The sequence below is a fragment of the Moschus berezovskii genome, chromosome 23 (genome assembly GCF_049115385.1).
Source record: "Moschus berezovskii isolate FMDL1 chromosome 23, NW_MosBer_1.0, whole genome shotgun sequence".
Classification (NCBI taxonomy): Eukaryota; Metazoa; Chordata; class Mammalia; order Artiodactyla; family Moschidae; genus Moschus; species Moschus berezovskii.
Window position 1 is genome coordinate 21,689,283 of NC_142482.1, and position 22,769 is coordinate 21,712,051.

At 38.3% G+C, this 22,769-nt stretch overlaps 1 protein-coding gene across 13 annotated transcripts in view; it reads right to left on the reverse strand.

Moving 5' to 3' along the window:
• Positions 1–22,399, reverse strand: part of FKBP5 (FKBP prolyl isomerase 5) — a 115,173-nt gene extending 92,774 nt beyond the window's left edge. For 6 of the 13 annotated variants that reach the window (XM_055407237.2, XM_055407238.2, XM_055407226.2 and 3 more), the window contains exons 1-2: positions 22,247–22,399; positions 16,774–16,882 (exon numbers count right to left, since the gene is read on the reverse strand). The gene's annotated coding sequence lies outside the window, so the exon portion shown is untranslated. Of the gene's footprint in view, positions 1–15,874; positions 15,980–16,773; positions 16,883–17,292; positions 17,454–21,447; positions 21,858–22,246 lie in introns of all 13 variants that reach the window. The other 7 variants (XM_055407228.2, XM_055407231.2, XM_055407236.2 and 4 more) reach the window with 4 other exon arrangements.
• Positions 22,400–22,769: the final 370 nt, after the last annotated feature.

The window sequence follows — 22,769 nt, forward strand, 5'->3', positions numbered from 1 at the left end:
CGGAAGCCCACCAGGCTCCCCCGTCCCTGGGATTCTCCAGGCAAGAACAAGTACCGTCAAAGATGCAGAGAAGGTGGAACACTCACACACTGCTAGAAGAAACGTAAAAGGACACAGCTGCTTTGGAAAACAGTCTGGGAGTGCCTCTAAAATTCAGAGTTATCATTTGATCAACAATTCCAAGAAAAATGAAAATATGTCCACACAAAAACCTGGACATGAATATTCATAATAGCCAAGGAGTAGACACACTCCAAATGTCCCTTAGTCGGATATGCCCATTAGACATTAGCCAGAAATGGCCATGAGGCAGACAAAAGTCATATGTCCATACATTAGAATACTGTTCAGTGATGAAAAACGATGCAGTACTTTAACATGCTGCAGTGTGGATGAACCGTGAAACAGTATGCTAAATGAGGGCCAAGCACAAAGTGCCACATCTTACACAATTCCATTTACACGAAACGTCCAGAACAGGCAAATCTATACAGACAGAAAATAGACTGGTGATTTTATCAGGTAATCAGGAAAACGGGATGACTGCTAATGGGTATGAGATTTCTTTGGGGGTGATAAAGTGTTCTGAAGTGGGGTAATGGTAATAGTTGTGTAACTGTGAATATACCGGAAACCACAGACTTGTAGACTTTAAAGGGATAAATATGTTATGTGAATTTTATTTCAATAAAGCTATTAGAAGATTAATCTATTCAATGGATGAACCGTAATTAATGATATACATTGCTTCCAATTTATCTACATTATGTATCACTGCTGTGAATAGTTCTGTGCCTAGGCTTTTATCACATTATAAAATTAGGGGTATAAATTCTGTTTGTAGGAATCTTGGCTTGACAACATAGCAGCAAGTCAGTTAACTTCTTTTTACCTCAATTTCCCCATACATGACATGAGATTACTAGCATCTATATGTCTTTGGATTCTGAGAAAGTAAAGCGTGTCAAGGGCTTTACATGGTGCCTGTCACACAGTAAACTTTCAACATTAGAGGTAGAGGTAGCTATTGTAATTGTTATTCTAGTCTGCATTATTTTCTGAAGATGATTTCCAGAAGAGGTGTCACCAACTCAAAAAAAAAACCATGGACATTTATGTCTGAATACATCCTGCCAAACCACACATATCGAAAGGGGGGCACTAATTTCCGGCTGCTGCTACTGCTGCTAAGTCACTTCAGTCGTGTCCGACTCTGTGTGACCCCATAGACGGAAGCCCACCAGGCTCCCCCGTCCCTGGGATTCTCCAGGCAAGAACACTGGAGTGGGTTGCCATTTCCTTCCGGCAGTAGTAACTATATGAGAATCAGAGTAACCATGGCATCATCAATATTGTTATAATAAATTTGCCTTCTTAACAGGCATCTCACTGTAACTGGTCATTTGTGCTGCTTTTGAAACCCAATAGCTTATCAGCTTGAAACCCAACAGTTTTTCTAATTATCATATAAATCCGACATACCCTGAGCATCTACTTAACGAGAAGCCTGTGCAAGACACTATAGTGGGGGCTACAACAGAAACTAAAAATGAGTCAAGCAGAGGATTCTGTGTGAGGTAAGGCAGAGAAGCACTTTAACTCAGGATGATTAAGTATAACAAAGCTACAAAGTATGAGGGCAGGTTTATAAAGATTTATAAAGGGGAAAAGATGGCAGTGTTTCAGCTGCTTCTTGAAGGATGGGCAAAATTTCAACTGGCAAGGGTGTGGCAAGAGTGAAATCAAGGCTGGTAAAAGAACACAGCACATTACAAGACTCTGCGACTAGAGTACAAAGTGGCCAGGGGAGGGGACGGCGAGAGAACAAGGCACACGGTGCCCTGGGAGCACAAAGAGGCCCCTCTGAAACAGAGCCATGGCCATGTGAGCTCTCCCAGGACAATCAGCGTGCGGAAAAACACGAAGACACAAATCACTGTGACCCATGCAGGGAACTGCACGTAATCCAATTTGGCTAAAGTGGAAGGTACATGTGGGAAGGAGGCATATGATGCTAAATGGGCAGAGCCTGACTATGAAGGACCTTGTGTGCCAGAAAAAAGCATTTGAACTTTTATTCCAAAGCAAGTATAGAGAACTGAAGTATTTTTAAGAAAAGAAGTGACAATCATACTGACTTAAAAAATGAACTCTGGTAACACTCCCAACGGCTTCCCATCTCACACAGAATAAAGCCAAACTCTTCTTATGCTTAAAACTCTTCATGTACACTATCGATGCTATCTATAAAACAGGCAATTAGTGAGGACCTGCTGTACAGTTACAGGGAGCTCTACTCAGCACTCTGTGGTGACCTAAATGGGAAGGAGATGTGAAACAGAGGGGGTGGTGCATGCATAGGCACAGCTGATTAACTTTGCTGCACAGCAGAAACTAACACAGCACTGTAAAGCAGCTAAACCCCAATAAAGATTTTAAAAACAGTAAGAATAAAGGGAAAAAACCCACGTGCTAGTCGGTGGCCATCTCTGAAATTATTTCCTGCTGCTCCTCCTCTCACTCTGCCTGCTGTGATTCTGGCCTTCTTGCTGTACCTTCGATATGCCGCTCCTCAGGGTTTCTGCACTTGCTGCCCCCTCCACCTGAAACTCTTGCCCCAAGTCAGCGTCCTCACTGGTCTCTGGTTTGCTTCCTCACTTCCAGCAGGTTTCTGTTCAAACACTTTCTTATCAGGCAGACCCTCCCTATTACCCAATATAAAAGAGCAAGAAACAATGACAATCAATCCTATCATTATTTTCCTCCACTTACCACCTGGCACATGTATTTATCTGAAAATTTTCGTCTCCCATTACTAGAATGTAAGTTCCAGGATGGATCCTCTTAATTACCCTGATAAAGGAATTATTATTAGCATGTCCAGATGGTGAAATTCAGGGGCATAATACTGCTCGTGTGCAGTGGAATTAGGCAGAATGACTCCTGAGCCTGCATTTGAACCATTTCACCTACTGACTCTGGTGAAGTCATAGGTCCCTGGCTTTGACTCTATTTTCTGTGACTAGGCTCCATCCTGACAAGCACCACAACAGTACACTCTACATTCACACTACGTTCTTCTAAACAAAAAGATACTCATTCTTATCATTTGTTATTAGCTGAGTTTCCAAAGCCAAGAAACATTTTTTAAATAATCATTTAGAATGCACAAGGTATCTGGACTTGTATCCAGTCAATAATAAGCTGGCATTTTTTTTCCCCTTGTGTTGGACCCATAGATATTAAAACAAAATGAAAAGATTTCATGAAACTATACAAAAAAGAAGCATAGCACATGACACCAAAACTACTTTTCCAAGACCTTTTTTCAAGTGTAATAGTCAATTTCAGGAATAAAACTAACTCCAACTTTAAAATACACACAACAAAATTTTCTGAGGTATTACACCAAAGGAAGAACATGGGAGCTACCTGGAAAACATACAGTAAATACAATATCATATGCAGAGAAAAAAAATGAAGGTGAGGGACTCCCCAGGTAGCCCAGTGGTAAGACTCTACGTTTACAATGCAGGGGCTAGGGTTTGATCCCTGCTCTGGGAACTAAGATCCCACATGGCTCGTAGTGCAGCCAAAAGATTAATTAATTAAATTAAAAAAAAAAAAAAAGGCCATTAAAAAAAATGAAGGTGAGTTCCCAGTAAGATTTCTCCTGATTCTTTTCCTGTTTCTCAGATTACTGACTTCTTTTCTTGATTGCTCTTTTCATCCCATCACCTATTACTGCAAGTTGTTTAGTCACTAAATCATGTCCGACTCTTTTGCAACCCCTGGACTGTAGACCAGCAGGCTCCTCTGTCCATGGGATTTCCCAGGCAAGAATACAAGAGCGGGCTGCCATTTCCTTCTTCAGGGGATCTTCCCCATCCAGAGATCGAACCCACATCTCTTGCATTGTCAAGTGGATTCTTCACCACTGAGCCATCTGGGAAGCCCATCACTGCAAGTACCTCTTTTCAAAATGTAGTTTTCAATCAACAGCTTTTCCCCTGTCAACCACTTCATCCCAGAACTCACCCACTCTTAATTTCAACTTTACCTGCAGATAACTTCCAGATCTAGTTAATTTCTCCCTCTTCCCTTCTCCAGATTTTTCATCTCTCCTGAACTGCCTGGTTATAGACACCTAGAACCCTTTTATAGTCCCACTTTTTTTTTTTTTTTAAAGAAAGTCAATTTTTTCAAAATTGGCTCCTTCTCTATTTACTTCATCATCTGTATTGTCTGGCTATTCTTCTACAACTTCAAAAACTTCATTATTCTCCACTTAATCAACAGGACCCACCAACTGTGCATTGTTTCCTACTATCTTATCAATTCCACAGCTATCACCACATTCTGGTTTTCTTCCTTTCCTTCCGGAGTCACCACAGCCCTCCAGCCTACTCACTCCCATCTATTCATTCGGTACATACCACCAGTAAACCTTTCTCATACAGTACACGCCCCAGTTCAAGGACTTAAAATAGTTCCTGAGAACAATGAAACCAAACTTCTCAAAGCAATACTCAGGGCCTTCCATCCTTGCATACGGTCACTTGTGAATGTTGAGCTTAAACATCCCAAGGAGACAAAACCTTTGAAAACCAACATTTTGATCTTTCACATCTGGATTAGTGTAACGTATACTCTAAGTCTATAGAAAGTATAGGCTTCAACTACTTATGTCAGGCAATGGGAATATTTGATTTAATCCATTTTCTGAACCACTCAAATTACCAGAAGGAGGATTCATTTTTAAAAGTTGAACTCTTCTAACCCACAAAATGAAAGCATGTAGTTATTAGAAAATAACAACTCATGTTCCTAATGAGTGCAAAGCAGTATACTATCTTTAAGGGGGAATTTTCCAACATCTATAAAAAGTGGTAAGAACACACAGAAGAACTGTACAAAAAAGATCTTCATGACCCAGACAACCACGATGGTGTGATCACTCACTTAGAGCCAGACATCCTGGAATGCGAAGTCAAGTGGGCCTTAGGAAGCATTGCTACAAGCAAAACTCATGGAAGTGATGGAATTCCAGTTGAGCTATTTCAAATCCTAAAAGATGCTGTAAAAGTGCTGCACTCAATATAACAGCAAATTTGGAAAACTCAGCAGTGGCTGCAGGACTGGAAAAGGTCAGTTTTCATTCCAATCCCAAAGAAAGGCCAAAGAATGTTCAAACTACTGCACAGTTGCACTCATCTCACACGCTAGCAAAGTAATGCTCAAAATTCTCCAAGCCAGGCTTCAGTAGTATGTGAATCGTGAACTTCCAGATATTCAAGCTGCATTTAGAAAAGGCAGAGGAACCAGAGATCAAATTGCGAAGATCTGTTGGATCATCAAAAAAGCAAGAAAATTCCAGAAAAACATCTACTTCTGCTTTATTGACTACACCAAAGCCTATGACTGTGTGGATCACAACAAACTATGGAAAATCCTTAAAGAGATGGGAATACCAGACCACCTGACCTGCCTCCTGAGAAATCTGTATGCAGGTCAAGAAGCAACACTTAGAACTGGACATGGAACAACAGACTGGTTCCAAATAGGAAAAGGAGTATGTCAAGGCTGTATACTGTCACCCTGCTTATTTAACTTATATGCAGAGTACATCATGCAAAATGCTGGGCTGAATGAAGCACAAGTTGGAATCAAGATTGCCGGGAGAAATATCAATAACCTCAGATATGCAGATGACACCACCCTTACGGCAGAAAGTGAAGAACTAAAGAGTCTCTTGATGAAAGTGAAAGAGGAAAGTGAAAAAGTAGTCTTAAAACTCGACATTCAGAAAACTAAGATCATGGCATCTGGTCCCGTCACTTCATAGCAAATAGATCTGGAAACAATGGAAACAGTGACAGACTTTATTTCTCGGGCTCCAGAATCACTACAGATGGTGACTGCAGCCATGAAATTAAAAGACGCTTGCTCCTTTGAAGAAAAGTTATGACCAACCTAGACAGCACATTAAAAAGCAGAGACATTACTCTGCCAACAAAGGTTCATCAAATCAAAGCTATGGTTTTTCCAGTAGTCATCTATGGATGTGAAAGTTGAACTATAAAGAAAGCTGAGCACTGAAGAACTGATGTTTTTAAACTGTGGTGTTGGCAAAGACTCTTCCAGAGTCTCTTGGACTGCAAGATCCAACCAGTCAATTCTAAAGGAAACCAGTCCTGAATATTCGTTGGAAGGACTGATGCTGAAGCTGAAACTCCAATACTTTGGCACTGATGCGAAGAACTGACTCACTGGAAAAGACCCTGATGCTGGGAAAGAATGAAGGCAGGAGGAGAAAGGGACGACTGAGAATAAGATGGTTGGATGGCATCACTGACTCAATGGACATGAGTTTGATCAAGTTCTGGGAGTTTGTGATGGACAGGGAAGCCTGGCATGCTCAAGTCCATGGGGTTGCAAAGAGTTGGACATAATGAGCGACTGAACTGATAAAAAGTACAAGTGCAAATATCCTTTAGCCCTCCAACAGCACTTCCAGGAAATACCCTGTAGATAGTCTCACAGAAGAAAGCAAAATTATATGTGGAAGGTTATTAAACACAATATTGTTGAAATGGTTAAAAAAAAAAAAAAGGTGGGCACACTACTGAAAGTTCCCTGACTATTATTGTGTATCTCCACAGTGGAATATTATGCAGCAGCTAAAAATAAAGAAGCCGTTACAAGGACTTCCCTGGTGGTCCAGTGGCTAGGACTCTGCACTCCCTGTGTAGGGGGCCTGGATCCAATCTTTGGTCAGGGAACTGGATCCCACATGCTGCACCTGGGAGCTTGCATGCTGCAACTAAAGATGCCACAACTAACACCCACTGCAGTCAAATAAATAAATAATCTTAAAAAAATTCTTTAAAAATGGAGCTGTTACATATGAGTTGATATGGAAAGACGTTTAAGAAGGGAAAAAGCAAGTTATACAACAATGTAAACTACTATTTTATTTGTATAAAGAAAATGGACATATATTTGTAAATGCAAGAAAATATCTAGGAAAAAAATACCAGTCATCAACAGTAGCAAATTCTGGAGAATGAGATTCAGAGAAAGAAACAAGGGAGTTTTATTTTTTGTATGGTGTTAGTGTGTGTGTGCACACATACATTATCTTTTTTAAAAAATCATCTTAACTTTCATTTTTAAAACAGGACTGAGCACAGCAAAGACTCTTTAACTTTGGATGAATGTAATTGAACTTGATTATCTACAGTGCAGGAAATATGAGCTACTCAAAGTGCTTAATGAGAAACTCATCCATTCATTCAACAATTATTTATGGAACACTAACTACATGTCAGGCACTGTACCTGATGATACTGACATTATAGTGAACAAGAAGGACCGCGTCCCTGCTCCATTTTTCCTGTTTGCCTTGTAAGAACCACTGACTTTCAGGTTTGTGTTCTCACTGTGCCTCCTGTGCCTACAGTTTCTCATAAAATAGATACAAATTAATAGAATAATTGCATCAAACAAAAACAAGGGCTTTAAAGGTTATTAACTATCTCCTTCATAATTAACTGAAAAAGTTATCAGAGACACACTGTGTGAAAGAACAATTCAACAAGCACCATTTCAAATAAATTTTAAGAAGTAACTTAGATGGTAAATGAAATTTAAGGGAAATTAGCTAAGAAAATTCAAAAGGGAAGAAATATTATATGAACTTTTTCTTTTCTGTATGGATTTATATATACTCACTAAATTCTTCTACAATAAACATGTACTATACAATAAGAAGAAAGTAAGAGCTATTCTTGAAAAGAACCCTTTGTTGCAAAAATAGATCAGCTACTGCCTAAAGTCCACCCCCCTAACTCATTATACCTGGCCCCGCATGGTCTGGCCTGGTCGGTATTCTTTGTGTTGTCAGCCTAGAGCCCATTCCACCCTCTACTGCAAACAGCATTCTGGGACTTTCCACTAGGGAATCACTGCTCCTCACCCCTGGGGGTGGGCCCTAGGCCCATCCCTAGTCCCTCCAGTCAGCTCTTTATAGACCCCTGGCCATCCCAATGGTTCAGAGGCAAAAACATGACAGATCCAAATCCAATTAATTCTGAAAAAGGCTAATTTTAACGAGGCTATTAAAATAATATTTGCTGACATATAATACAGCTAAATTTCCTAGAAGAAATTTGTAATAAATAGAATTCTCATTTAATGTGGTCCCTGAATATTTTGAGTGACTGTAACTTCAAATCACAAAACTGGAGTGAAAGAAACATAACTGACCTCTTTTGCTGAAATAGAACAACAACAACAAAAAACAACACAGTATTAGAAAATTCCCATTTCTAAGAAGCTACTAAAACTTCATGCTGTTTCAAACAATAAGAATGTTGAAACCATATAGATCACATCCTGTTAAAACAGCTAAGTATAGAAACCGTAAGAAAACAGGTTACCCAGCATATACGTTAATCACATGTCCTGTGACAGAAATCTTCTACACCACTTCAAAAATAAAGACCCCAACCTTTAGTATTTCCTGAGGCACCTAAAATGCCACAATACCTAAAACAAACAAACAAAACCCAAACACTTGAAATGTATAATAAACAATTATTTTTTTTAAATAATTTAAAAATTTTTTTAAATATTTTTATCAGTTAACCATTTTCTTTTCAAAACGAAGAAAACTATAGAGTACATTAATAAATTACAAGGGAACAAACTTCAACCCAATATGAGAAAATAAAACTTAACCATTAGAATTTCCTAAGAGTGAAATGGACTATCTTGTAAAACAGGGACCTCTCCTTCCCTGAACTAAAACTAAAACGAACACTCTGTAATTCTCCGAAAATAAGACATCCTTGAAGAATTCGACTGCTGTGCCAGCTGTTTTATTTCTTGAGAGTATAGCTGAACACATATAATAATACATTGCATTTTTTTCTAGCATTGCACAATTTTCCTGGCACACAATGTGCATACTGTATTTATTATCATATTTAAGCATCTGACAGCATTGTAAGAATCCATAATATTATTCTCTAACTAAATGCACACATAATTTTTTAGTCTTCAAACGGCCATGGATTTCAGTAAAGTATCCTATACATTCTTTCCACAAAGTTTAAATACATTTCCTGAACCTTTAGCTTTCAGTTTCCTGTTCATCAATGGCTACAATTCTAGAGGCAATATATAAACACACCCTAGCCATGGAATTTCCACTTTTGACAACAGTGGATGTAAACTTAATATGACCAAATATAACCACAGTGCATATGCATGGTATATGGCAGCCAACACAGCAACAGCAGCAATTAGTTAAGGCATAAAAATGGAAATATAAATATATTCCTTATTAAGAATTCACATAACCTCTTTTTAAACTTAGAACTCAGAAAAGGTTTCTCTCTCATTGAAAACTGATAAGCTTTCTTTATTAGACAATAACAATGAAACCCATCCCGTTCCCTTTTTTCTCTTGCTTGCCAGGAGGCTCAGAGCTAAATTCAATATTTAAATACAGAAAATATCTTGCCTCAGATTAATGGTTTAAAGATTTCTTTTCACTCTCATCCTGCTCATTATTTCTCAAGTATTTTATACTTGAATTCTGGTTTTTAATAGTGCTTGCCTTTTAATTACAAGATATCAAATCTTTTCAATGAATACAGAAAATCTTAATTTAAAAGACATATCTTTATCTCACCTGTTAATCCAATTTACAAGAAATGTAGGTCCTAAAATGTATCTTTACTTTCCCATTTTAAAGTTGTTTCACACATTTCATGATTTATTTTTTAAAAAGTCATTGGTGAGTTCTCAAAAGACTGATAAAATGACACAGGCATCAAAACAAATCACTAAATTAGGGACACTAGATTAGGAGAATTATTAATTTTTAAATGTTTTCAATTTTTTAACAAAATTGGTCTGGCAAAGCTAGATAACTGTCATAAAAAATTAACTCACATAAACTGTACTAAAATTTTGTTTACTGTAATCAGCATTTTAGATGCAAAATAGACAACAGGTATAAAAATCTTAGGAATCCTAAAGAAGAAAACTCAGTCACACTTGTTTAGCAGCTATAGACACACAAACACGAAAGTATTCAGCACATGGTAATACCAAACAGTTTATTAAAGGAGATATTAATAAAATGAACAAAAACAATATGAAGATTGTTTCATATTGCTACAACCCAAACTGACAAATCTAACCAAAAACTAAACAAAAATTTACCATGAATTGAACAAAAAGTCTAAATAGTCATATTAAAAATGAAAAAAGAAATAAATTCATTTTGTAACAAAGACTACAGTCTATAAGAATGTATAATATTAAAGCTCTCCACTTATAGAAGTAACAAATAAAAAATGGAAAATAATAAACGGAATAAGCAAGACAGCCAAATAATTTATATAAAGGTTACAAAAACCAACGGTTCCTTTCTCTCTCATACGAGAATTGGAAGGCTTACACCCAAAGCTAAATTATATTAACATATACTAATTTATGCTATATGTTACATACATAATATAGTATTATACACAGTGCACATATTATAATTATACACAATATAATTTATATAGTACTACTACTATATAAATTTAGAAGCAAAGGCTAGAAACCACTCAAAATATAATTTAACAAATTTCTTTAAAACAATAAAATAGTTTACAAGAAAAAAATTTAAAAACAGAAAACGAGCTCCTATAATTTGAAGAGGCTAAGAGAAACTCACACACATAGCTATCAAAAAAATCTAAAATTTAATTTTGAAGTATTTCTCTTTCCTATTAGCATAAATAGAAGTTATAATTTGCTATAAAGAATAATCATCTATATAAAACAAGTTGCAAATCATAAGAGAAAAAAGTCCTTCTCAGAAAAATGAAGACAGGAAAAAGAAACTAAACCACAGACAATACAACTAAGGGATGTGATACAAAGCACTGAGCACACAGAAAAAATTCTTCTTTGTGTACTACACAATTCAGCTTCACAGTGTTTCAAAATGATAAAGAAAAATAAGTATTTCAGGGAAAATGAATCTGGTTAGAAGCTTTTTTTTTTTTAAGGAATATGGCAGGATGAGTAGAGAAGTCTGGGGCATCTTTATGTAACCCATGACACTTATTCTTTCTTTCATCTTGGGGAGGAATACAGAATATGAAAATATTACCAGCTGTGAAATAATTTTACGATAAAATTATGCTTAAAGTGACAACACAAGAAAAGCATCTTGCCAAAGTTAAAACAAGACATTGCAAGAGCAGAAAAGTGGTGTGACAGTGATTTGGAGATTAGGAACTGACATTACTGAGAAAAAATTACATGCGCTGTAAAAAGTGAAGGAAGCATTTATTGAACAACTAGAGTATCCAGACACTATATATACAGATTAGGGCTTTATAAAATATAGTCTGTCAGATTCTATCTAGGTAGGAAAACGATCTAGAAGAGTACAGTGCTTAACAGTGCTTAACTAAGTTTCTCACCTTTACATGTGGCACATGGTAAAATATAAGAGACTGAAGAAAATGGAAGCTTAGAGACAACTGTCTGAGCAGAAGTATAGGTTCGGGGGCTGTGAGGTGAAAGTACAACAGTTCCTAACATTTCATGCTAACCTTGCGGGCCCATCAATCACTCTATAAAAGAACCTGTGTTCCACCATGATAGGAACAAAATGTCCAACTTTTTTTTGAGAATGTTATTAATAATACTATTTATAATTCAAAACTTTAGAAATAAAAGAAATCCTTTTCTTTCTAAAGCAGACTTTGGTTTTAAACATTAAGAACAGTAATGCTAATCTAAGAAGTGTAATCATGGGCTTCCCATTAAGAATAGAGTGAATTATCATCACACTATTCCTAGCAGTAAAATTATTCTTATCTTGGGGTCTGATAGTTGTTAGTAGAAATATTATTAGTGATACTACTCTAACTCCCACCCAGATTGTTAAGAATCATACTAGGGTAACAGTTAAAAAAAAAAACCACAAAACAGCCCTTGTTTAGCTCGGAAAAATACAGGCTGCTAATTATTAGCTGTGGATCTTCACGTAACTTCCTCTGGACCTCAATGTCCTCATCTGTAAAATAAGACTGCTGGACTAGAGAATATTTCCCCACCTTCCTCACCATTTTGCCCTATCCCTTTTTACTTTGTGACTTTGGTGATTTAGGATCTCTACTGGGATTTTTAGGACAGAGAAGAAAACAGCAGAAACCCACTAAACTTCGAAGAAAAGAAATAAGCAATAAGAAAAGGAACAAATAGAATAAGGAGAGAAATAGGGCGAGTTAGCCAAAATACATGTTTACAAAAAGAAATGGAGAGATTAAAGAGCCATAATGGTTCAAAGTAGATGATCATGAACTTCATTGTCAAAATTAGTATGAACAGCAGTTTCAGTTATACTGAAATCAGGAAAGACAGTGAGAAATGCAAGAGACACAGACTTGGAAATGTTATTTATAACACACAAGAATGCTTACAAATAACCCAAAATATCTTCCCAAGTTCCCCCAAAATATATGGAGAAGATGTCATACTCCCTGGCTTGATCACTCATAATTCTGCCCCAACACAATCCCCCACTATTTTCCACAGGTTATTCCCTTGAATTCATTTGGCTTCATCATTTCAAACAAACCTACGATACCTCTCCTTCATTATCATTCAGTGTTCTACCTAAAATGCATTCTCCCTTCTCTCAATTTATAGCAACAATTTATCATGCTCTAACTACGTGGCTTGTTTCTGATTTTTTTGGGTTGTGCTGGGTCTTCTAACCATGTCTGAGGCACTGTTCTAAGCACTTGGCATGTATTAACTCATTTAATTCTCTCAACAATCCTAGGAAGGAGGTCAAGTAACTTGCTAAGATTACACAGAAGCAGAGTCAGGATTCTAATACAGGCAGTCTGGCTCCAAGGAGCCTATCCCCTTAACCTGCTAACTAGTCCTACAAAGCTCAGGTGGAGTTCTGTCACCTTCCTGAAATTCTCATCTGCTTAGCAATTACTCCTGTCTCACGAGTTCTTAAGTACACCACTCATATGTCACTTACCACAGGACTTGGGTTGTTACTTATCTTTTGTGTACATGTTTTATCTTGTCTAAGGACAGGATCTTATTTATTCCATAACAACACTACTTAGAACCTAACAGAACTTATTATCCAAACACAAAATTGCTTATTAATGAAACGATAATTGTATTTAATATTTACTGAAGACATATGCCAAGTTCTGGGCTAAGTACTTTGTATGTATTGTCTCATTTAAACCTCACAACCCTTAGGTAGGTATTAATACTGCAGGTACCTCCCAATATTATAGATGAGGAAACTGAGGCTCAGAGAGAAGCTATGTATCTTGTCCCATATCACAAAGCAGTGGCGAGTCTTACCTTAAGGGTCTAACCAGACTCTTAATCTCCACCCAACCACAATATACCCTGAAGACAAAATCAGTCCTAACAACTCAACTCTCACCTACTCTGCAGCACTATTCTGAACACCAAGCATTCAGGATCAAGAGGCACAGCTGCTCACAGTGCAAGAGGACCTCAGGACCAAATTCTGATACCACAGGCAGAGCTGCCATCCCCAAAACTTCAGGAAGATTTTAACTTATATTTTAAACCAAAATAATCCTTGAAAACTCTTCCATCCCATTCCTTCTTCCCTTTAGGTTTCCCCACTCCCTGTACCCTAGCACTCATCTCTAGTTTCTGTACTATAGAGAAGGATCCCACTAATCCTAACTGTAACTTGCCCAAGATCATGTAGCAATATTCCTCATCAAAGGCCTATCCCCACCATACTAGCCTTCCTATAAATGGTGTAATTTTCTCCTCCATTTTCCACTCTTAATAACCATTAATTTCTGCATAAGCATCTCAGAATCCCTGTATTATTCCTACTTCCCACAGAAGAAAATAATCAGATATACTGGATTACCTAAAACAGTATCAAATTTTATTCTCTTATCACCGAGTCAGTAATGTAAAATTGCGTCTTGATTTCCACCAGGAGGAAATTCAAACAATTCCCAGAAGAGCAGAAAGAAGAAAGATCTCCATAAGCTGACCAAAGGCAAGCCACATTGATAAGCTACAATCCATTTGGAAAGGATTCAGGCCCAAGATCACTGGAGGCTGGCTACTGCTCATGTGAAGTGCAACAGACATCACTTACTTTCCCATTTTTATTTTATATCCTCTCAACTAACCTCAGGTTCCTATCTCTCTGACAAACCTCAACTCTAGGAGCCTGTAAAGAGAAGGGAAAGCAATGAAATAAGAGTATAAAGTCACTTTTGGCATAATGGCTTTTTGAGGAGACCTCTCTTGGACAGGAAATTTGCCACAAGGAATAGGAGAAGGGTTTTCAGGTAAACCAACAGATCTCTTATTTTTACCAAAGAAGCACAAGTGTTATATACACTTAGTATCTCCCCCACTGCAAAGCACCTGCCAATATTCTGGACTAGAAGGAACTCAGTTGGGCCATTTCTGTGATCTAAGAAAGTCTGCTGCCTATATCCCTGCCAGCCATCATTCACCAGGTTGAGTGGTTTGGAAATCATCTATGTCACCTTGGTTCAAATATAATGATTTCCTAGGCCTTAAAAATCATGTGTTTGCTTATAAGACTGAAGCCTTTCCTGAAAGGGAAGAAAATGCCCTATTTTACTTTAGTAATATCTTAATTTTGATATATATCAAGTTCATTATAGATTAAGGATAACTTCCTGCTAACATGTTACCCAAATTAGAGTGGAAATGAAAAGGACAAAAAAGCCTAAATTTAGAAACAAAGTGATTTTAGTGACTCACTGAGCTTAAGTAAAGGAAAAGTAAGAAAAAAAAAATTACCAGTAAGAATAACAGTGTCTCGAACAGCTAAAGAGGAAAGTCTTAAGAAAGTGTTTTGACTGGGGGCGGAGGGAGGGGTGCTGGTGTGCAGCTGCTACAGAGATGGTATTTAAACATATTTAGTTTCAAGACACAGGTGAAAATTTGGGCCTCAGTTTTGGAAGGCCTCAAGAAGATACAGATTTGGAGCCTAAAAAAGCACAGCAATGACTTAGTTTTTAGAGAAAGAGAAAATAATAGCAAAACATTTAAACAACAACATTCCTCAGACACTGCATTTTTAAGAAAATCTAACTTTTCAGATGAATAGTATTTTATTCTACAGTGTATTTGGACTAGTTTACTATAAAGAAAAAGCTAAAAAATTTATCTTTCTTTTCCAGGCTATGAACTGACAGAAAGGAACTAAGAATAAGAATGGTTTCAGAATTACTGATTGTCCAAAGCTAAGTCTCTGACCTAAAACACACCACTTTTCAGGTTTCTCTATGTACAACAAAATTTTCGGGGAAAAAAAAATCTGGTATACTAATACTACTGCTTTAAAATATTTGTGAGAATGTAACAGTTTTAAAAGCACATTAACTGAACTGTTGATAATTAATAAACCTGGAGAATAGGTATACAGATGTTCATTATACTAGTGTCTCCAGTTCTGTGTATGTTTGAAACTTTCATAATAAAAAATCTAAAAGAAAAGCTACCTATAAGTATTTTCAAAGTTCTATCTGCAGTTAAGGCTTGACAACTCAAAACAAAATTCTTAGAACTTTGCCAATAATGTTTTATTCATGCTCAACAGACCAGTGAAATTTAGTGTCTATAAAAGGGAGAAAAGGCCCAGCCATTTCAGAGGAACATGAGCGTGTTCACTAAATGAAGAAAGTCAATCCTATTACCCACGTTGGGGGAGATCGACGTTTGTCATTTTTCTCGTCAAAGAACTTACATTTGTTAAAGAAAAAATTTACAGACAATATATACGTACAGTTTTGGTTAGTAAAGGCAACATAAGTGTTTATCCCCAGTCATCAATGATTCATTTGTTAAGCCTGTTGGTTAGTTCTCCTGTTACTTCAAATCATCTTCCACTCTAGCAAATACCAAATAAACAAATTTCTTATGTAGATGAAAAAAAAAAAAAGGATGAAAAGTAAATATCCATAAATAATGCCCAATCCTAAACTGTAAAGAACACATATTTAAGCTTACATAAAATAGTAAGTTAAGAAAAAAACACTGAATGTCTTAACAACTGACATATTTTAAGATATGACTTAAATAGGTTTAACTCAAATCAAATCACTCTATGGGAGCACTAAAACTAATAGAGAGCACCAAATTCACCATTTAGATTTACCACTTACCTATGATCAAGATTAGTTTCTATGGTTTGTAAGCACCACTCTTTCCTCGCTATTATAAATACCACCCAAAAATGACAACCAAATTTGTTTCCCTCTTCTTTGGTGAATTCTAGGACAGTAAACATTGTACATGTTTGAGAAAAACCTAGCACACTGAAGATGTGCAACTCTCTTAACAGGAATTATCACTACCTTTAATTCCCAAGACGCTACCACTAGGTAGCAATTACACAGCATAACAAAATAAACCAGTTTCCTTGCTGGCAATTGTGCCTTGAATCGTTTTCAGGATCCTGTTTCTTCTAATAGAAATATGTTGTCATGAGACTTCAGAGAGAAGCAGCACAGATACATATACGTAGAGACAGAAGACATGTCAGTAATCCTCTTTTTCTATATTATTAAAGCACTGCTTTCATATTTCAAATTGAGGTATTTCACTTTTTTCAGATAACAAAGTCATTCTCATCTTCAACAAATATTTATAGCTTTTTTCCTTATGAAAGTAAAAGTTACATACCATAAAATGCAGAGATCTTAAGTATTCGGTTTGGTAAATTTGAACAAATGTATATATACACCACCAACTGATCAATCTGGACGTTCTGTGTACTGGTCTTCAAACTGTTCTGTAAGTCAAAAATATATGAAAATTTAAAATTACCCTGAGAACGTATACTTGAATTTCATCACTCGAATCCCAAACCAAGCTATAGAATATTTCTATCACCCTCAAAAGTTCCCTTCTGGGACTTCCCTGGTGGTCCAGTGGCTAAGACTCCACACTCCCACTGCAGAGGGCCAGGGTTAGATCCCTGGTCAGGAAACTAGATCCCACATGCCGCCAACAAAGACCCAGCAAAGTCAAATTAATTAATTTTTTGAAAACTGAAGAGTTTCTTTACAGAAAGTGTTCCCCTTTGTCCCTTTCCAGTTATCCACAGCCTTTACCCAGAAACGGCTTTCCTGATTTCTATCACCGTACCTAAGTTTTGTCTGTTCTTATATTTTTTTATAAATGGCACCTAACAATACATACTTGTGTTTGATTTCTCTTGCTCTGAATAATATTCCTGAGATTCTTCTATGTCATTGTACGAGTCATTAGTTTATTATTATTGTGAAGAAAGATTCTATGAGCATTTTTATCAGTTTCTGTGTGGACATGTACTTTGTTCCTCTTGATGAAGCAAGATTTCACTTGAAAAAAAAGAATTCACATATAAATAAGCCTGTGAAGTCCTACAGATGATTTATATGTATATATATAATAAACATATACAGTTACATATATAATGCAAATACATATACTACAGATATTTATCTACCTACCTGTGTGTGTGTATACATGTGTGTGTACACAAATGGACTCTGAGAGGTCTACCTAAGAATAACCCCAAAGATATATTAAACGAACTTATAAAGTTCACAATGAAAATAAATTTAGATGACATTTCAATTCCTCCTAATAAGTATATTTTAACCTAGTATAATTCAAAAGAGAAACAAATTTCTCTCCATGTAAGTTACTCTATTTCACATCAATGAAATACCATCTTCTCACAACAAATCCCCTTTCCAAACTAGAATTTCAGAACATTAAATATGACCATCCATCATGAAGTAATTTTTTTTATGCTAGGCGGTAAAATCCAAAATATGTTAAGGTTACAAGATTTTATTTTATTGTCTTGCTTCTTAAAAAAGTTAAACATGGAAATAATTCCATTGGCTAATATTTAACATGAGTAAAGACCATTTCATCCTTATTCAGAAAAGACCTCCATTCCAAAAAGCAACTTACTGCAGCACCGTCTGTGACAGAGACATTCTGACCTTCAAATTCCATGTGTAATTTTCAGCAGCTAGAAGGATCTTTAATTTCCAGAGACAGGAACATTGAGAAACATACACACAAATCTGATTTTTTATGAGATCAATTTGAAAATCCCCAACCCTGTTTTTGATAATCAGATGATCATTTTCAGGGGACTAGGAGTGGTTCTTCATTTAACATCACACACAAACTTGCAGACCAGAAACTGAACATTACAAATGGTTCCAAAAATTTACCATTGCCTGCTTTAGCAAAGGTTTGCAAACTACAAAAGGGAAAAAAACCCTCTTCTAGTCTTTGATCTTTCTCCATCTTTTATTTCTCCTTCCAAAAAATGAGCAATTTCAAGTCCATACAACTCAAATGGACTGTATTTTTAATCTTAAAAAACATTCTGAGCATTTGGATGTTCCCTAACTTTCACAGATGTGGTACTGTTTATTTAAAAACCCATTATTTCACTCTGAAAATACGTGATTTTTATTTTTCTAGTAACTGTACCTTTTTCTAAAAAGAAAGAAACAAACTTGACCAAGTGTTACAAAAATGACAGCAGTTCCAAAGAGCTACAATTCCCAACTTTCAATATCTTTCTGCCTGTTTTAGAGAGCTAAAATTTTATTCCTATTTTTTAAAATGTTTCTCCTCTTCCAGACCAAGAGTAGAAAATAGGTTAAATCAAATGTGTAGACCCCATACTCCCTCTGGTGGTCCTTCACTCTTATTAACTAGCTGCTTTCCAAAATACTAGAACACTAAAATAAGAGTAAAACCAACTTGCCCCATTTAAGGATTATAGCCTTACATGTTTTGAGTTTCAGTTGAATGCAGGTCAAGTCTCATCATGACAAAAATGAGGTATAAATAATTTGAGTGCTTGAATTTTAGTGTTTCAAATACTACTGAAATATCCTTAGGAACTTGTCAGTTACGTCCACAAGGTCCTGCTATAAATGACTTTAACCTGTTTCATGCGGCAGAACTATCTTTTACCCAATAAATAAGCATCTTTTTGCAAAAAAAAAAAAAAACAAACAAACCACTTAAGTGGCTACTGTTTTTAAATCAATAGTTATATGATTTACCTACCAACTTCCATCTAGTCTCGAATGACTGTAAATTTAATTTTCCTTAAGCTTTTAACTTTCCTGGCATAATGTCAGAAGTTAAAAATGCACTGTAAAGAAAGTTCAGAATGTAAAATAATGAAAAACAAAATCTGATTACTTATCAGCTAGGTTAGAAAGTTCAAATAGTTTCAGAATTATAAAAAGTATAAGATATTTAACTGTTCAGCATAAAATAAGTACAGAATTCAGTGTGCCAAAATCTGTACAATATAGATTCTTTGTTAGGAATCGTGAAAAATTATATTAAAGGCCTACAGAAAATATTCTTAATAACAGATACAGCACGCATTTTACTGTTAAATAAACAAGTATTACTATCTAACAGTTTCATGTGATTTAGCCTCAAACGTAGCTTGTTTCACGTGTCCCTGTTTTTCTGTAGCTTTGTTTAATCAAAAATATTTGCCCACCCCAAAATTCAAAAGGAGCTACACCTCAGAGTAAGTGACTTAAAAATACTCCCAACATTTATTATGTAGACGTAAGAATTCAACTTATATTTAATTTTGAAACTATAATGTGGTTGACCATTTTACGATACAGTCTACCACAAGTTGAAAGTGGACAAAAATCAGTGATGAAAACATGTAAAAATTGAATTTGAAAACAGTATTTTAATTAAAAGGCACTCTTACAGTCAAAGTTCCCAAAACATGCTTTTGTAAATAAAACTATGAAATATAGCTTTAATTTATGGTATGTGGTACATTTAAGCATCATCACAAGATAAAAACTATAAAGCTTCTAATTATACACAGTAGTTAGACTAATACACTCCTACACAGTTTAAACAACAATTCTATACATCACTCATAACCCTAGTCTCATAAGATTCCTCAGAACTACCTAGAATAAAACCCACTCTGCACAAGTCACTGCTCAACCTTCGCCAAGCATCGAAAAGTCAACTCAGCTTTCAACAGTAATAATTTCTTCTACAGCTATAAAAAGAGGATGTTCTTCCTTCTCTAGACTGATTGTTCTAAGCTAAGAAGACTTTAGGAAACAAAACAACCGAAATATGTTTTTTCCAATGCAAGAATAAACAGAAAATTGAAGACTTCACTAGTTGCCTAATCCAATATTATAAAATGTTCAAGTTTGAAAGACAAAGAACTCACAACAGATAAGCCTGTTGTTTCAGAGAAATTTTTTAAAAATTTATAAAAACCATCTCTGACTAAAAAAAAAAAATCCCGAACAGTCACAACTAGCCTATTGGTTAGAGTGCACCTTTCAAAGGTGTTACTAATTAACATGTGACTAAAATTACCATTCAATGAAGCACTAATAAAGTAACACAATTAAATCAAGTGTAACTGTCCTAAAGAAGTTCCTTACATCTTATTCAAATCATATCCAGCACAGACATTTAAAAAAAGACACAGAAGAAGAAAAGTCTGAGTTATCTAAGCCTTCATAATATATTTTAAAATAATTATATATTATTTTAAAACTTTTTTTTCTATAGATGCCCTAAATTGGTCAGGGCCATAACTGTAGATTTTAAGTGAGGTCAGCTGGGAAAGAGAGAAACAGAAAATAAGTGAAAGTATAAAATAAAAACTTCCCACAAGAATAAGAAGTTTTTCAACTCTACCCTCGAATTTTAAAATAAATACTTTTGTGCGGGGCGGGGGGGGGGAAACGGATGAAGGAGAATTCCCATAGACTATTAAAAATACTGAACCAAAATATGCCTTAACTTTTCCCTTGTCTACAACCTAACAAAATGAGAAGACAATGAAAATAAACACTCCTGTGTGCCCTCAGAGAGGCAAAGAAAGCTTCCATTCAAAGCTAAGCCTTATTCCACTCTTGTAAAGTAAATCCAAAACCACGAGCTCAAACTGCTTCATGCAGAATTTACTGAATGGCGGCCAAACGTTGTACACTCTGTCCTGAACCACAGCGAAGGATATCTCGAGCTCTGCATTCTCCATTTACAACTTGTACCTTACTATGCATGCTTTCACCACCACTGCAGAAACCCATTTTTAAACTAAGATGTTCCTCCCGGCCAAGTCAATGGAAAGAAGGCAATCTACACGCAGGCAACACTCCCCACCTTCCCCACCCACCCCGCACCCCAATCAATACTGGTTTTTTACTCCTATACTGCGGTCAGCACACCTTTAAAAAAAATTCATTATGGGAGAAGGCGTTACAAAGCCCCCGGAGTGAACTGAATTACCGAACCCTGAAACAACTTTTCAGTGGCTCTCACCTGGCACTTGGGATAATCACCTGTTGGAACGGCGCTGCCCCGGTCCCCTCTACCGGCAGTCGAGGGCGGGGAGGCCGTGTTCCCAGTCACTGGTCCCCTTCCCGGGGCGGCAGGTGAAAGGCGGCGAACGCGCATATCCACACCCACCGCGCAGGGAGCTCAGACCGAAAGCGGGGGACCGCGGCTGCGGCGGGACGCTCCGTTATCCCTCCCTCCGCGGCCGGCCAGGTGAGCGAGGCTGCATCGCGCGCGCGATGCGTCCCGGCGCACGGCCCACCGCGGGCCCACTTCTCCCGCCGCCCGGGCCCGGGAGACCGAAGTTTCTCTCCCGCTCGCGGCGGCGGCGGCTCACGGGCCGCCTGGCTCTCGGGCGAGTCGGGGGCCGCCGAGACGGGAGCCGGAGCCCGGACCTGTTACCCAGGGCGGGAAACCAAAAAAAGAAAAGAAAAAGCCGAGTGAGAACAAGCGGGGCGCGACCGGCCTCGCCTCCCCGAGGGAGAGCGCGGCAGGGGCGGGGAGCCGCTCCCGCGGGCGCCCGGCTCCGCGCCTCCCGGAGGGGAAGGGAGCCCCGGCCCCGCTCGCCCGGCGGGACGCAGAGGATTCCCGCGGGGGAGCCTGGGTGCCTCCAGCGCGCCCGCTCCGAGGCGTCCCGGGCCCGCCGGCCCCGCCGCGCGGTTCCCGGGCTGGGGTGCCGCGTGAGGAGGCGGCGCGGTGGCGGCAGGACCGCGGAGGAGGGAACGCGGCTCCCGGGGCCGGGCGGCCACCCCGCCTCATCCCCCCGTGGCCATGGCGCCGGTACCTGTCGCCGTGGCGGCTCGCCCGCTCTGCCTCTCTGCCTCAGCCGCGAGCCGCCGGCCCCTCAGCCCGTCCAGCAGGCCGCCCGCGCGCCGGACGCCGCCGCCGGAGACTGGCAGCGCCCGTGAAGCGGCTCGAGTCCCCCCGGGCAGCGCCCGGCGCAGTCCCGCCTCCGCGGGCCGCAGGACCCACCTCCCATAGGGCCCCGGGGCTGTCAGTCCGCCCCCAAAAGACGCGCGGGCTGTCGCTCCTCCCGTCCTGATTGGCGGCCGAACGCCGTCCATGCAAATAAGGCCCCGCCCCCGTCCATTTGCACCTCCGCCTCGGTGTAACCTCCGCCTCCCCCAAGCCAGCCCACGTGTCTGGTCCTTGTCCTTTTGTAGGGGCTGCAGGGAAGAGAGGGAGGAAACTGACCGACGCCCCCTCACTCCATCCGTTATCTCCGAGGAAACTAATGCCCAAGCAAGCTAGTGGACTTCACATTGGGACCTCTCTCTGACAGTTCTGCCCTTCTGTCCGCCCACCTG